Source organism: Cryptomeria japonica, chromosome 7 (assembly GCF_030272615.1).
Source record: "Cryptomeria japonica chromosome 7, Sugi_1.0, whole genome shotgun sequence".
NCBI classification, from domain to species: domain Eukaryota; kingdom Viridiplantae; phylum Streptophyta; class Pinopsida; order Cupressales; family Cupressaceae; genus Cryptomeria; species Cryptomeria japonica.
Genome location: NC_081411.1, coordinates 760,282,140 through 760,295,539, shown reverse-complemented (window position 1 = coordinate 760,295,539; position 13,400 = coordinate 760,282,140). Strand labels below are relative to the sequence as shown.

General features: G+C 37.1%; 1 protein-coding gene and 1 pseudogene across 2 annotated transcripts in view; one reads left to right on the top strand and one right to left on the bottom strand.

The window, feature by feature from the left end:
* LOC131856991 (putative glycerol-3-phosphate transporter 4) overlaps positions 1-5,578 on the top strand; it is a 58,542-nt pseudogene extending 52,964 nt beyond the window's left edge.
* LOC131030073 (uncharacterized) overlaps positions 1-13,400 on the bottom strand; it is a 145,056-nt gene that overhangs the window by 71,250 nt on the left and 60,406 nt on the right. The window contains exon 11 of one of the 2 annotated variants that reach the window (XM_059207794.1): positions 3,286-3,516. The exons of the other annotated variant lie outside the window; for it this stretch is intronic. The gene's annotated coding sequence lies outside the window, so the exon portion shown is untranslated. Of the gene's footprint in view, positions 1-3,285; positions 3,517-13,400 lie in introns of those variants that run through there. 2 annotated transcript variants of the gene reach the window in all.

Genomic DNA, 13,400 nt, shown 5'->3' with positions numbered 1-13,400 from the left:
TTATGACCACTTTTTATCACCATGATCCTAGCGACAATTTATATGCACATTTAAATAACCTTTTCAAAAAATTAAAAATAAGTTGCCATTTATGTTTACTTTTTCAACAACTTTAGTATTAACCATTAAATAATTTAATAATTTTCCACAAACCCCACAAAGTTATAGAAAATAACAAAATGGACCAAAAAATGAATTTTGACCACACCATCAATACCTTAAATGCATTGGATAGTAGTCTATATGAAAGTTGGTGCTCTCCCAAGCTGACAAACTTGTCCAAGAAGTGTCAAGTGCTCACAAACTATCTTATTTGCACATGAAAACTATGGTTGTGCATGTCATGGTTCCAAAACTACTTCTTGTTAAAATTTCCTTCTAAAAAAAGTCGCACTTTCCAGGAAAGTTTGAGTTTCCAAGAAAATATAAAATGGATTAAAATGAAGACATTGCAAGTCCCTCCTCAAATCTGATTGTCCTAAAGCTATATTAACTCAATCCACAAACATCAAAGTTCCAAACCTATCTCATCAACCTTTTTTCCAAACTCTATTGTATCTCTCTAACCAACCTACATCTTGAATTTCTACGCAAGTGCAAACTTCAATGTTCCAATTTTACTGTATCTAAGTGATGAAGCATTTTATAATGTTCATAGTTTTTAGATCCTTCTATCAAATGACATTTTTCTTGCCAATAAATCCTATGAAGGCTATTGTCCACAATATTCATATGTACCCTCTGATTTTGTTCACCATTCTTGAAGACAATTTGCCCTCATATGGGTTGAAGGCAAAAAGATGTTCATAGCTCACCATACACCACAAGTGCAAGATTTCTAACTTGATACTAGCAACATGCGCAAATATCTCATAAGAGGTTCTTCTTTGACTTAGAGATGAATAATGACTTCTTCCCAATATTTCAAAAATGTCATGCACCTATCAAGTTTCGTGCTTGTGCTTAATAGGTTAAACATTTTGGACCAACAAGTGTATCTTTCAAAGTTATTCACAAGAATGACTCTTGGCAACCTAGAAAGTTATTTGATCAGCTATATATATAATCCACCATTGATGTAGAAGCATCCATGGTGTAAGATCAATTTTGCATCACCAAAAATTATTTTAATTTAATTTTTTTCTAAAGTATTTGTTGAATAGCGTTGTAGGATGAACAAATTTGTAATAAAAGGCCAATATTTTGTAAATATTTGTGGCTATTGTTTTGAAGGCAAGTTTGACTAGGTGATTCAAATTTGAATCTAGCATATTCTGCTTCAAATTGTGATAACCCTTGCTACATATTAAATCAAATTTGAAAACTTTCTTTAAATTTCTATTACATATTTGCAAAGAATGGAATAACAGTGAAATCGGCTATACCAAAATGTTCAACAAAGCACAAACAAATGAGTTTGAAACTTAATGCAACTGATGTAGAATGAATATTACTGATTTGGATATTGCTTTACATCATATTTGCTGCAAAATACATCAGATATCAGTAATATACTTGTATTGCAAAACCCATCAAATAGAACCAAAAATCTAAAGCTCAATCACAGAGAAAAACCACTGCAACTTCTGGATAAAATCCTCAAACTCTTAATTACTGTTCTCAACAAAAAAACACATGAGAAATGCTAATAACAATAGAACCCACAGCCTCAAGGATGTCAAGGGTTTATTCAAACTCAGAAATACAAATCACAAAAACCTATCAATCCTAGAGCTATCCTGCAACACAAAATGCATGGAAAACACCACCTAACTCATAACCCAAGATCTAGAGCACATAATGTCTGATTATAACATGAAATAACAGCAGAAAATGACTCCATTTCTGTAATTAAAGCTGCAACAAAACACACACAAACCCACAACCAAACCCTTACAAACTGTTGAAATAAACAAATGAGATTGATACCAATTTTCACAATGGAAAATTATGCATGAACTTGCACATAGAAGCGCCTCAAACTCCTGTTCTTAACCTTCCTGGAAACCTTCAAACTCTCGTCATTCAGTCTACTCCACAATTTTGACAACCTCTGAAGAACGGCAAAACAATGAGCAAATATCAAGTCAATGAATCAGAAATTGGAACCAAAACCCTCTAAATAACATGCATAAGAAAAACTCATGACCAAGAGGGGAGAATATTTGCATTTCCAAGAATATAACTTCCCCATCCACTTGTCTTCCAACTCCTACCTTTCCTGGTTATCTTTTACCACTCGCCCATACTGTCAAAACTTTCCAAAATTCACTCAAAATTCCAAAATGTGCTTTCCAATTAAGGTCTTCACTTTGAACACATTATCTCCCGAAATCTCGGAGATCTGATAGGGAACTTTCCAAAGTTTATCGAACTTATCATATCCACCTTTCTTTTCATGAGCTTTGTCCCAATACAAAACCAAATCGGAAATTCTAAAAGTTTTCACCTTCACCTCTTTGTCAAACCAACGTTTCACAACTCCCTGATGTCTAGAAAAGTTGTCTAAGGTCGTGTCTCTTTTTTCTTCTAGATTCATCAATTGTGTCAATCGTGTCTAGAGCCTATCCTCACCCTCTAGGTATTCTTGCATGAATTGCAAAGTTGGGATTTTCAATTGTACGAGGAAGACTGGATCCTATCCATACACCAAGTGATAAGGATAAGTTCCTAAAGAACTCTTAGCTCGAGTTTTATCTACCCAAAGAACAAATTTCAACTGTGTGCCAATCTTTAGGATTCCTGTCTAGCAATTTCTTAATGACACAACAAATTTTTGTTTGTGGACTCAACCAAACCATTACCCTAGGGATAATAGTTCGATGATAACTTCAAGGTTATTCCATAATCAAAGGCCCAATTTAAAAACTTTAAAGACGAAAATGTAGGACCATTATCACAAACCAAAGCATAAGGGCAGCCAAACCTGGAAATGATATTCTCCTCTCAAAATTTGATTACAACATCAATAGTGCAAAGTTTTAAGGCGTGAACCTTAGACCACCTAGTGCAGTAATTAGTAGCGGTTAGAATATACCTGTGTTGCACAGAGGAAGGTGGGTTGATCATACCAATCAAGTCTAGTGCCTGTTACCTATTTTTCGCTCCTAGCTGAAAAATAGGTTAAGAGATGCTAGCATGAACAAAAGAAAGCAAGTGTGTACTAATTCTCTATTTTTGTGTTTCCAACTGCACTAAGGAGTGATTTAAAGATGGTATTTTTAAGTACTTCTAGTCTGTAACAACAAAAGAGAGAGACATCCCATCAAAAGGAGAAGTATTTTATTCATATTCAAACATGCGTCCCACACAAAGAGCCGTGAGACTAGTTACATGCATCCAGTGCAGAAAGGAAATATACATATATGTATGCACAAGTACAAAGGAAAAAATGAGGAAAGGCATGTCGAGAATGGAACCAGCCATTGCCTGAATGACTGGAACAGTTGAGGTAGGCTCGATGTCGCCTTTGTCTTGCTGCTCCACCCTGGTCCGTATATGCTTTTCTTCTGATATCTGCAAAAGAGTTGAAACATGCAATACGTTAGAACATTTTGTTCTAAGCAATGGCTGACTGCATTTCTAACATGTGTACTAATGCACGCATATATATATATGATCCCTACATGCATCAGATGCATATAACTCGCATCACAAAGGAATCTCGAAAGGCAAATATCAGATCAAAGGAAAATCACCATACATATGCACATTTTGCTAACAGGTTTGTTTCATGTGCAGGAAAAGGAAAAAGGACAGCTTGTTGGTCATGAAATTCACAAAGATGAGTGGAGATGAATGCGGCTCCCACAAGGGTTGAGCCCAGCTCATGTGAAATGATGGCAAGGTCTCATACAATCAAACCATATCAGAGCTGGTGATAAAAGGAAAAAGAGTAACAAAAACGCAAGTATGCAATCACATTATCAGCCAATAAGCATGATGAGACTTCTTTTTCTTTAGAACGTGAACAAGATGTGCAAATATCTACAAATGATCAACAAGAGGACATTTTATGCATCAAGCCTAAAAGATTTTTTATGATAAACTGGAAAAGGCGTTATTGATCAGACATTTCGACAATTTCAAGACAGCTGCGTCCTTGGAAATAATATTCAGATTTAAGAGTATTTTGCAGAAGTATGCAGCTACAGTTTTCATAAAATACATATTTTAATGCACAGCATTAAATGGCAGATGACAAGAGGAGGGTTTTTAATGTTTGTTTTTCACCATTTTCAGTCCAAACAGTCATTCAGAGATGCACACAGCAGTGAAGTTATCAAAGGATGGGGTCAAGGAATCATTACAATGAAGAAGGAAGAACGGTGCACAAGTCGACTTTGGATATCAAATAGTCCAATCTGGATGGCAATTTACACACCTTGCACAAGTGGATTTTTCATGAACAAGAATAAAGTTATTGTCAAAATCCTCAAGACATCAAAAGATGACAAATGGTGTGCAGGAAGAAAAGTGATTTCTGTTTATTTCTTTGCCATTACAGTTCCAATTGTGCTTATGTTTCATGCTCTGGGTGTAGAATCAGATTTTGAGATGATGCTTCAAGATCATCTTAATAAACCTAATTTGAAGACTCAAGATCCCAACGTTCTTGATGGATTTGGTGATCATTGTAGTATAAGTGAATTGGATAAGATTGATTCAGGCTAAACCTTGTTTAGTGTCTTCTCAAAACATATCCAGTCCTTCAATAGTAATATCAAATCAACACTCTGAATTGCAGCAAAAGCATGAGAATATAAACAGCTTTAGTTGTTCTGTTACCATTGAGATGGGAACTAAAATGGAAGAAGCAGGGATTTTACCAATGGGAACAATAAGTCCTTTTTCAAGCAATACTGGGAGCAATATTAAAGATATTGGTGGCAAAAATCACAGTCACACAAAACTGCTAGGAATCTCTCAACTCTATTTGATGTTGGGGGAGTTATGGGAGGAATTTTGGCTGGTCATATTTCTGATAGGCTAGAAGCCCGAACCATCACTGCTGTTATCTTCCTATATTCTGCAATTCCTGTACTACTTCTTTATAGAATTTATGGAAGCATTTCAATGTATGTCAATATTCCGTTGATGATGGCTGCTGGTTTGTTTGTTAATGGACCATACTCACTCATTACAACAACATTTTCAGCTGATCTGGGTACCCATAACTCATTAAAGGGGAAACTCTCGAGCTTTAGCAACTGTGACTGCGATAATTGATGGAACTGGGTCTTTTGGAGCTGCTCTGGGACCACTCTTGACCGGTTACATTGCAGCAAGGGGAGGGGATGGCGTATTTATCATGCTTATGCTTGCAACACTATTTGCTGCACTTCTTTTGACGCACCTTATGGTGGAGGAAATTAAGGACAAATTTCAGAAAAGGCAGGCTCGTAGAGTGGAGAGGGTTGGAAAACAAGATATTGCAGGTGTGGGAAATATTCCATAATGCAATCTTGGTAGTGAGCGTCTGTGAAAGAGTTAGAAAGACAACAAGTTAAAGACTGAACTTGACATGGTTGTGCAGATGGTGAAATGAGACAGCAGTATTGCTTATATTGGTTGCTAACCAGTACTACATTTGCTTATTATGACTAGGTTTGGCAATTACCTAGTCACCGGCCAAGACAACTAGATGCCTGTTTGTGACACATGAATAAAAGTTATCCTTGATGGTGTTCCATGATTATAGATCCTTTTTTCTTCTTCCTAAATTCTAGCAGCGGGGGTGTATCATCTGTACAGTGGATTGAAGGGGCTTCACGCATAGCTAAATTTTTTATCAATGATATATGAATATCCCAAGAAGCGAGATATTCAGGTGAAATTGTAAAGTCATGCAATAGTTCTTAAAATACAAATATTCCTTCCAGAATTATTCTCAGAAAATCAGAACCAGAGCAGAAGATGTCAAAAAGGGTAAACAGTGGTAGCCATTAATGGCGAAAGTGCCTGCAGTTCTTTCAAAAAAAAACCAACTGGTGACCTGTATGTATTTCTTAATATACAGAAAATGCAAGGAATCAAAGGATGGCGTTGGAGGAGTTCAAGCATATATTTTTCGGTTGATCTGTTTCTTCTACGTGTTTAGAGATTTCAGATTAAATTAGAAAGCTATGCAATAATTCATAAGATGCAACTATTCCTTCCAGACTTGGTAAAAGGTAGCGAACCTGTAAGCAGAGTGAAAAGCCAAGAAAAAATCGCGCCCAGCAGCAGGGATCAATATCGAACGCCCAAGAAATACACAGAAATACAAGAAAATTTCCATGGCGGCTCCCTAAAATGGGCCCGAAATTAGCAAAAACACAGAGAGGAGCAGGCCGTAAACGCCACAGAGGCCCAGCACTCATTTCGGCGCCCAGAACAGAAAGATAACTGATATTTCTTCTCCCTCCATGCCCAGTTCGAACCCTAGCGGCGCCCAGATGCAAAGCGAAGTTTCCAGAAGGTCGAGCATCAAAAGTGAGAAGGCACATGAGACTTTTAGGGTTATGTTTCCCCTAAAATATCTTCAATAAAAAAAATCGTCTATTTCCTTCGCATTCTTTTCCCCTCTCTTCTATGCCACGTAGAATGTAGGAAGCCACATGGTAAGGTTCGCCATATGCTTCTAAGTGATTTTAAATCACTTTTAAAAAATTTGTAACTCTTTGCTTCCTAAGTGATTTTACATCACTTAATGTCCTTATTTGCAAATTACTTATTAAGTACTTTTAAAAACACTTAGGAGATATGCCCTCCAATGAATGTAAGCAAATATTTTTTAAAGTTTTCTTTTTTATTATTTATCATTATCTAATCAAGCATAGGCTTTAATTTCATTTTATTTTATATTTATGGTAAAAAATAATGAAATATAATAAAAGAGATTATTTATTAAAGTGTAAATCAAAACACTTTTATTAAATATATTTTTTATTACATTTTATTATTTAATAAATAAAAATAATAAAATTATCTTATTAAGGTGATTTATTTTATTTATCACTTTAAATAAAATAATTCTATTGTTTTTATATTATTAAAGCCTTTAAATATAAATAAAATAAAATCAAACAAATGTCTGATTAGATAATGATAAATTTTTTTAAAAAATCACTTTATCAGATATTTTGTTTGGAGATCAGGGAGAGATATTTTTGCATTGAAGAGGGCTTGCAGGCCTGTCAGAGACATTTCAGGGTCATTTATGATACATTTATGGGGTTTTATGGTTGCAGAATGGGTGGCTTGACTTTTTGGCTCAAGTTTATTCCTTTTCAGATATTTTTGGGGCCCAAAAAGTAGGTTTTTTGAGTTTGCTCGACCTAAAATGAGGAGGTGGAGTCTTCTTGATAACTTTGGAAAAAAGCATATATACCAAAAGCCTTCATTTTGGCAAGGGTTCTGATTCATTCATCTTTTAGCAGACTTTAATTTTTGAATTCTCTCTGCAGGAAGGGATGTTTTTGTAACACATTTTCAGGAATTATAAAGCTTGGTGATACCCGTTTGGCAAGGATAATAGCTTGGCTTACCTCTCTACTTCTCATCTTTTCTGTTAATTTATCTTTAGGGTTAGTCAGTTCTTTGTGGTTGGCTTTTTGCCCCCCTTAAAATTGCACTTTCTGTTGATGCCTTACACAGAAATACATTTGTTCTTGCAAGTCATAAGCTGTGTTTTTTAATAATTATCAGTCTTAGGTTGTGAAAGGAGTTTTTTCCTCTTAGGACTGTGATTATCCAGCCTTCTTATGAAGTATTGATGCAAAGATCATGGGTTGTTGGTTAGTGTAAAAGAGGTCTATTATCACTGTTATACTGTGTATCTTTTGCTTAGTTGGATTTCAAAATATCATCTGGTGCAATCACCTTAGATTTAGATTTCAGTTTTACATGTTCTCCTCCTTACTCTTTTCCCCTGAAGAAATTGTTAGTTTAGGTGCAGAATTTGAAAAGAACCAGCTTCCTCTGGAGGTTCACTCCAATTTTTAGGCAACCCACAGGCCTAGGAGGGTTCCCATGTGTCACAAGCCTGCTGAGTTGATAGCTTAGCGAACAGGGGTGCAGGTTCAAGTGATAACAGTGCCCACTTGGCAAAAGGTCTTACTTCAATCACTAGTTGGAGTGGCATAGCAGGGTTCTTCTCGTGGACAGCAAGTACCTGGCAAATGTGACATGTTTCCAAATGTTCATGTGCATTGTGAAACAAAGTAGGCCAATAATAGCCTACCCTCAGAATTTGTTGTGCAGTGGCTAGACTAGCACCATGACCGGTGCCAAACTTAGTGTGAAAATGTTCCATGATTCTCTTCACTTCTTCCTTTCCAACACATCTTAAGTAAATACCCTCATGGTTTCTTTGATATAACACTAATCCTAGTAGCATGAAACGTTGACTTTTCATCCTAACTACTCTCTTTTGCATTGGATTTAAATGGGATGGGCATCTCTGATTAAGCAAGTAGCATACAATGTCCTTGTACCATTCATCTAGGGTCACATCTTGGAGCTCATACAGTTGTTGAACTAATCCTGGCCCATCAACTGCAAATGTATTTGTCAATGCTCGTCCTTGCACAAGCTTCATAGGTTGGATCTCTATGTCATATTCTTGGATAATGGTAACCCACTTTCCTCTTCTCTCGCCTAGCTCATTCTACATCAAGAGAGTCTTCACTGCAACACCTGGAACGATAGCATAGGCCTTGCTTCTCAAAATATAATGTTTGAACTTTTCGATAGCATTTACCAAGGCATACGCTTGTTTCTCAATGTTTGGGTATCTTACTTCAGCGTCCTTGAGTGGTGCACTCATAAATGCTATGGGATGTTCATCTTTTTCTACAGTCCTTTAGGTGTGTAAGGCCGCACATGTATGATTTGAGGCAAATGAATACGAGTAGAAAGGCTTCCTATGATTTGGATTGACCAAAACGGGAGCATCACCAATTGCTTGCTTAATCTCCTCAAAGGCCTTCTTAGTTGAAGTGGTCCACTCTATTTTTGCATCTTTCTTCAACATCTCATTCAACAGTCAAACAATTTCCGCAAACCCAGTTATAAATTTCCTCACAAAATTAATCTTCCCAAAGAAAGATTTTAACTCTTTTTTACTTGCAAGCAAATTCATCTTGGAGATGGCTTCTACATGATCTAAGTCAATCAATATTCTCTTATTTGAGATGACATGTCTTAATAACTTTCCTTCAATGACCCCGAACATGCATTTCTTTGGGTTGAGAGAGACTCCATATCTTCTAAGCCATTGAAAAAATCTCCTCAAGTCTTCCACATGGTCTTCTGTTCTTTTGGAGAATACAATGAGATCATCCATATATGTTATGATGCACTTTCCTACTAAGTCTCGAAAAACAATGTCCATTGTTCTCTGAAAGGCTGCACCAGCATTGATGAGACTGAATGGCATTCTTCTATATGCAAATGTGCCCCATTTTGTTGTGAATCCGGTTTTGAGCCTACCTTCTTCTTCAACTATGACTTGGTTATATCTTGAATACCCACCCAAGAATGACATCATCTGGGATCCATCTACAACTTGCAAGTCTTTATCTAATTACGGCATTGTCTCTTTCAAAAGTCGACACACAATCTTATCCCTCTATTTTTCTTTCTCACCAAGACTAGATTGGTGACCCACGTTGAGTGTTGCACCAAAAAGATGATTCCTGTTGATAATAACTTCTTGGTAGATCAATAGTTTGAAAAGTGCATTCGCTAGCCTTTGAAGTTGTCAAAACGGCTGGCTTCCTGGCTTGAGAGGGATTGTATAACTGATGCTTGAGGTATCATAGGTTTTCTAGTCTTCATAAGTCCACGCAATCACTTCGAGAAATTCTTTCATATTTTTGAGAATGTCTTCTAGCTCAAGTGTGCAAACTTTTCCAATAAGAATATTATTTACTTCACCATCAGCCCCAATATTCACTAGGTATTTTGACATTTGAGTGCATTCAATCAGTCTAGATCAAAGATTCTTTCTAGCTCAATCATTCCCCTAGCGATAGTGTTGGTTTTCAAATTCATGATTCCTTCCAAATCAAACTCAGCTTCCTCCACCTCTTCTTCATCTATTTTTTGAGCCACAAACACATCTGAGTTTTGTAAAAAAGTCCAATACATTCTTGTCATCTTCGAACACTTGAAAACGAGTAATATTGTCTAGAACTAATGGAACAGGAGTCAACTCAACAGTGAACTTCTTCAATCCCTCCATGCCAATAGGCTCCAAAGAACTAGCAACTTGAGCTAATGAATTTGCTACTTGATTACATGATAAGTATATGGTTTTAATATTTAACGCATCAAAACTCTCTATGAGATCCCATACTCAATTGTGATATCTAGTTAGTCTTTTTATTGTGACAAACATATTGCTTTCTCACTTGTCTCACAACAATCGCAGAATCTCCAAAGACATGTACGATTTTGGCTCCTTTCCTTATACCAACCAGTAATCCGTGTACTAAGGACCCATATTCGGTTACATTGTTCGTGTATGGGAATTCTAACCTGTGGGCTGCCAAATATGCTTCTCCAAATGGACTAATCAACTAAAAACCGACTCCAGCTCCCTTCTTGGATTTGGACCCATCGAACCTCAATGTCCACACTTGGTTATCTAGAATGTTTGCAATTTCTCCTTCAAACTTTTCCTGTGGGAACAAATCCTGTTTGGACTTAATTTTCTCAACTTTTTCAATTTTTGGAATTTCATCATCAAGGCTTCTCTTAGGCTCTTCAAACAGTTTAAGATTCTCAAGTCCTAATGCGGGAATTCTCTTTTGAACTTGAGTTAAAGCAATTTTATACATTCTGCAAGAGAGTTCAAAATGAGAGGCGTTGTGAATCCTACACCAATTCGCTAATAACACTGTGAGATTTTGCCAAGATCAAGAGCTCAATGAAAAGTACAAAATAGAGAGACAAAATATAGGACAAGAATAAACTGTATTCTCATCAATAGATAAAAGAACAATTGTTTTTAACATACAACGAATATGAGCCTACTTATATAGGCAAGGCTATATGGATATGTGAGCACACATACATGACATGTGGCTCAATAGGAAACAAGGGTAGGTAGGAAATAGGTGTGGTAGGTAGGAGAAACAATAAAATATTCCACATGAGGTGGATCACCCACACCCCCCTTAAGTGCAACTTAGGGGAATGCACTTAAGTCTACAATGCAACTAAGAAATGCAAGATGGGTCCCAGCTACTAGGCCATGTTAGGTACCCATATACAAATGCAAAAGCATGCAAACCAATGCAATATCTCATAAAGTGGGGAAAGAGAGAAAAACCCAATGGGAAAAAACCCTCCCCCAAAAGAGAGATGAAAACTATAAAAGAGAACTCTTATAGAAGTATGTGAAGGACAAAACCCCATGTGAGGAAAAAGTCCACCCCATATGAGAGAAGAAGAGAAGCTAGGTAGCCCCCCCTCAATGTAGAATCTGCACCAATGGTAGAAGCTCGAGAATGAATGAAGAAACTGCTCCATGAACGTCGAACAATGTTCCTCCCCTTGGGAAGAAACAAAACCAAATGTGTATCCATGAAGTCTCCCCAATCATGAAGGGAAGATGTAGGAAAAACAATCATGATGAATGAAGTCTCTGAAAACTGCTCAAGTGTCCCCATGTCAATGTTGAAAGATACCCCCTCCAAAGGTGGTGAACTACTCCACACTGCTGAAAAAGGGACTCCAAGATCTAGTGGAGAAGAAAGTAGAACAAGTCCCAAAGATTCACATGTCTCCTCTAAGAATAAAGAGACCTCCTTCAACTGATGTACATAAGAATCCACAATCATGTCAACCTCAAAAGAATGGTCATGTAGAGAATGAACAAGAGGGTCAGAGCGTTGCCTCACAACAATCGAAGAGGAATCATCTTCATCAAAGAGAAGATGAATATCATCAATGATGTCTCCCAAATCCGCATTGTAGGACTCCACAAACAAACCTACAATGTTTGTCAAGTAGTCATCCCAAGAAACTGAAGCTGGAAGATAAGATATATCCTGCTACACTAAATCACAAGAAGGCAAAACTGTCGCATCATCAAGTGCAAGAGGTGATGTGATATCAATAGGAGGAGATGAAATACAAGGCACAAGAACAAGGTCACATGTGAGAATCCCCAAGTTCAAGTACCCAAAGTTCTCAAAATATGAATCATCATATGTAGAATCATCATGTGAAGAATCATCATATGTGAAATCATCCTCATTACCAAAATTTGTAAAGGAATATAGCCGAGATGCATGATCCACCACCCCAGTCGCAATGATAGCTCTAGTCTCCAAGTCTCTCATGAAAACTGACTCAAGTGTGAACTCCACAATTCTCTTTGTTGCTCCATGTGTGTTTTGATAGATGGAAAGGAGAATGTTTGTCAAATGGGGTACACACAACACATCATTGAAAGAGTTATCCCCAATGTCAATAGATCCTTTCCCAATCACATCCATGTATGTATGATTGCCCATCAAAATCTGCGGCATGGTGCAATGCTCAAATGTAGAAAACATAGACTACGAAGATGCCATGTGATGAGAAGCCCCTGAATCTAGAAGCCATCTCCCCGAATCATGACTTGTAGTAGCACAAAGAGCTTGTCCTTTTCTTTTCCAAAAAGAGTGAGTCTTCCCACTTGTAGAAGCCATGAATGCTTGCCCTTTCCCCTTTGAGTGTGAGGAAGTGGAAGTTGGTGAATCCTCCTTTTTGTAGGAATTAGGCAAATCAATGTTGTGCTTTTTGAGGATATGTGTCAGCTCGTCAATCTTCTTAGAATGGCAACGACCCTCCTCATGACCAACCTTTTTACAATAGGCACAAGTAGCTCTCTCCTTCTTTGGTGAATTGTCCTTCTTGGAAGAGGATGAATCCCCTTGTTGTGGAGAAGGTAGTGCTTTGTCCTTAGGCTTTGATTGCCATTTCTTCTTGTTTGAGTTGTCCTTTCCTTGATTTCCTTTGTTCCCTTGATTTGCCACTAATGCTTGAGACTTAGAAGTCTTAAGAATGCCCATGCTTATCAACTTAGTTTGTTCCATCATCAACATTTCGGTGAAAGCATCAAATGTAGGCATTGTGTAGCTTGAACCCATTGTCATCCTATGGGTTTGGAAACTAGAAACAAATGCTGCATATTCTTCTGGAAGTTTGCCCATCAAATTGAAGATCAATTGAGTATCCTTCTTATCAATGCGACAATCCTTGAGTTCTGCCCTCAACTCTTTTGCCTTAGTGACATAATCTTGTATAGTATCAAATTTCTTGGGATCTAACATGGTGAGATCACTATCAATCTAATATCCCCTAATCTCATCAACTTGACCATACAAGTCTTGAAACTTTTGCCAAGCATCCTTAATTAGGGT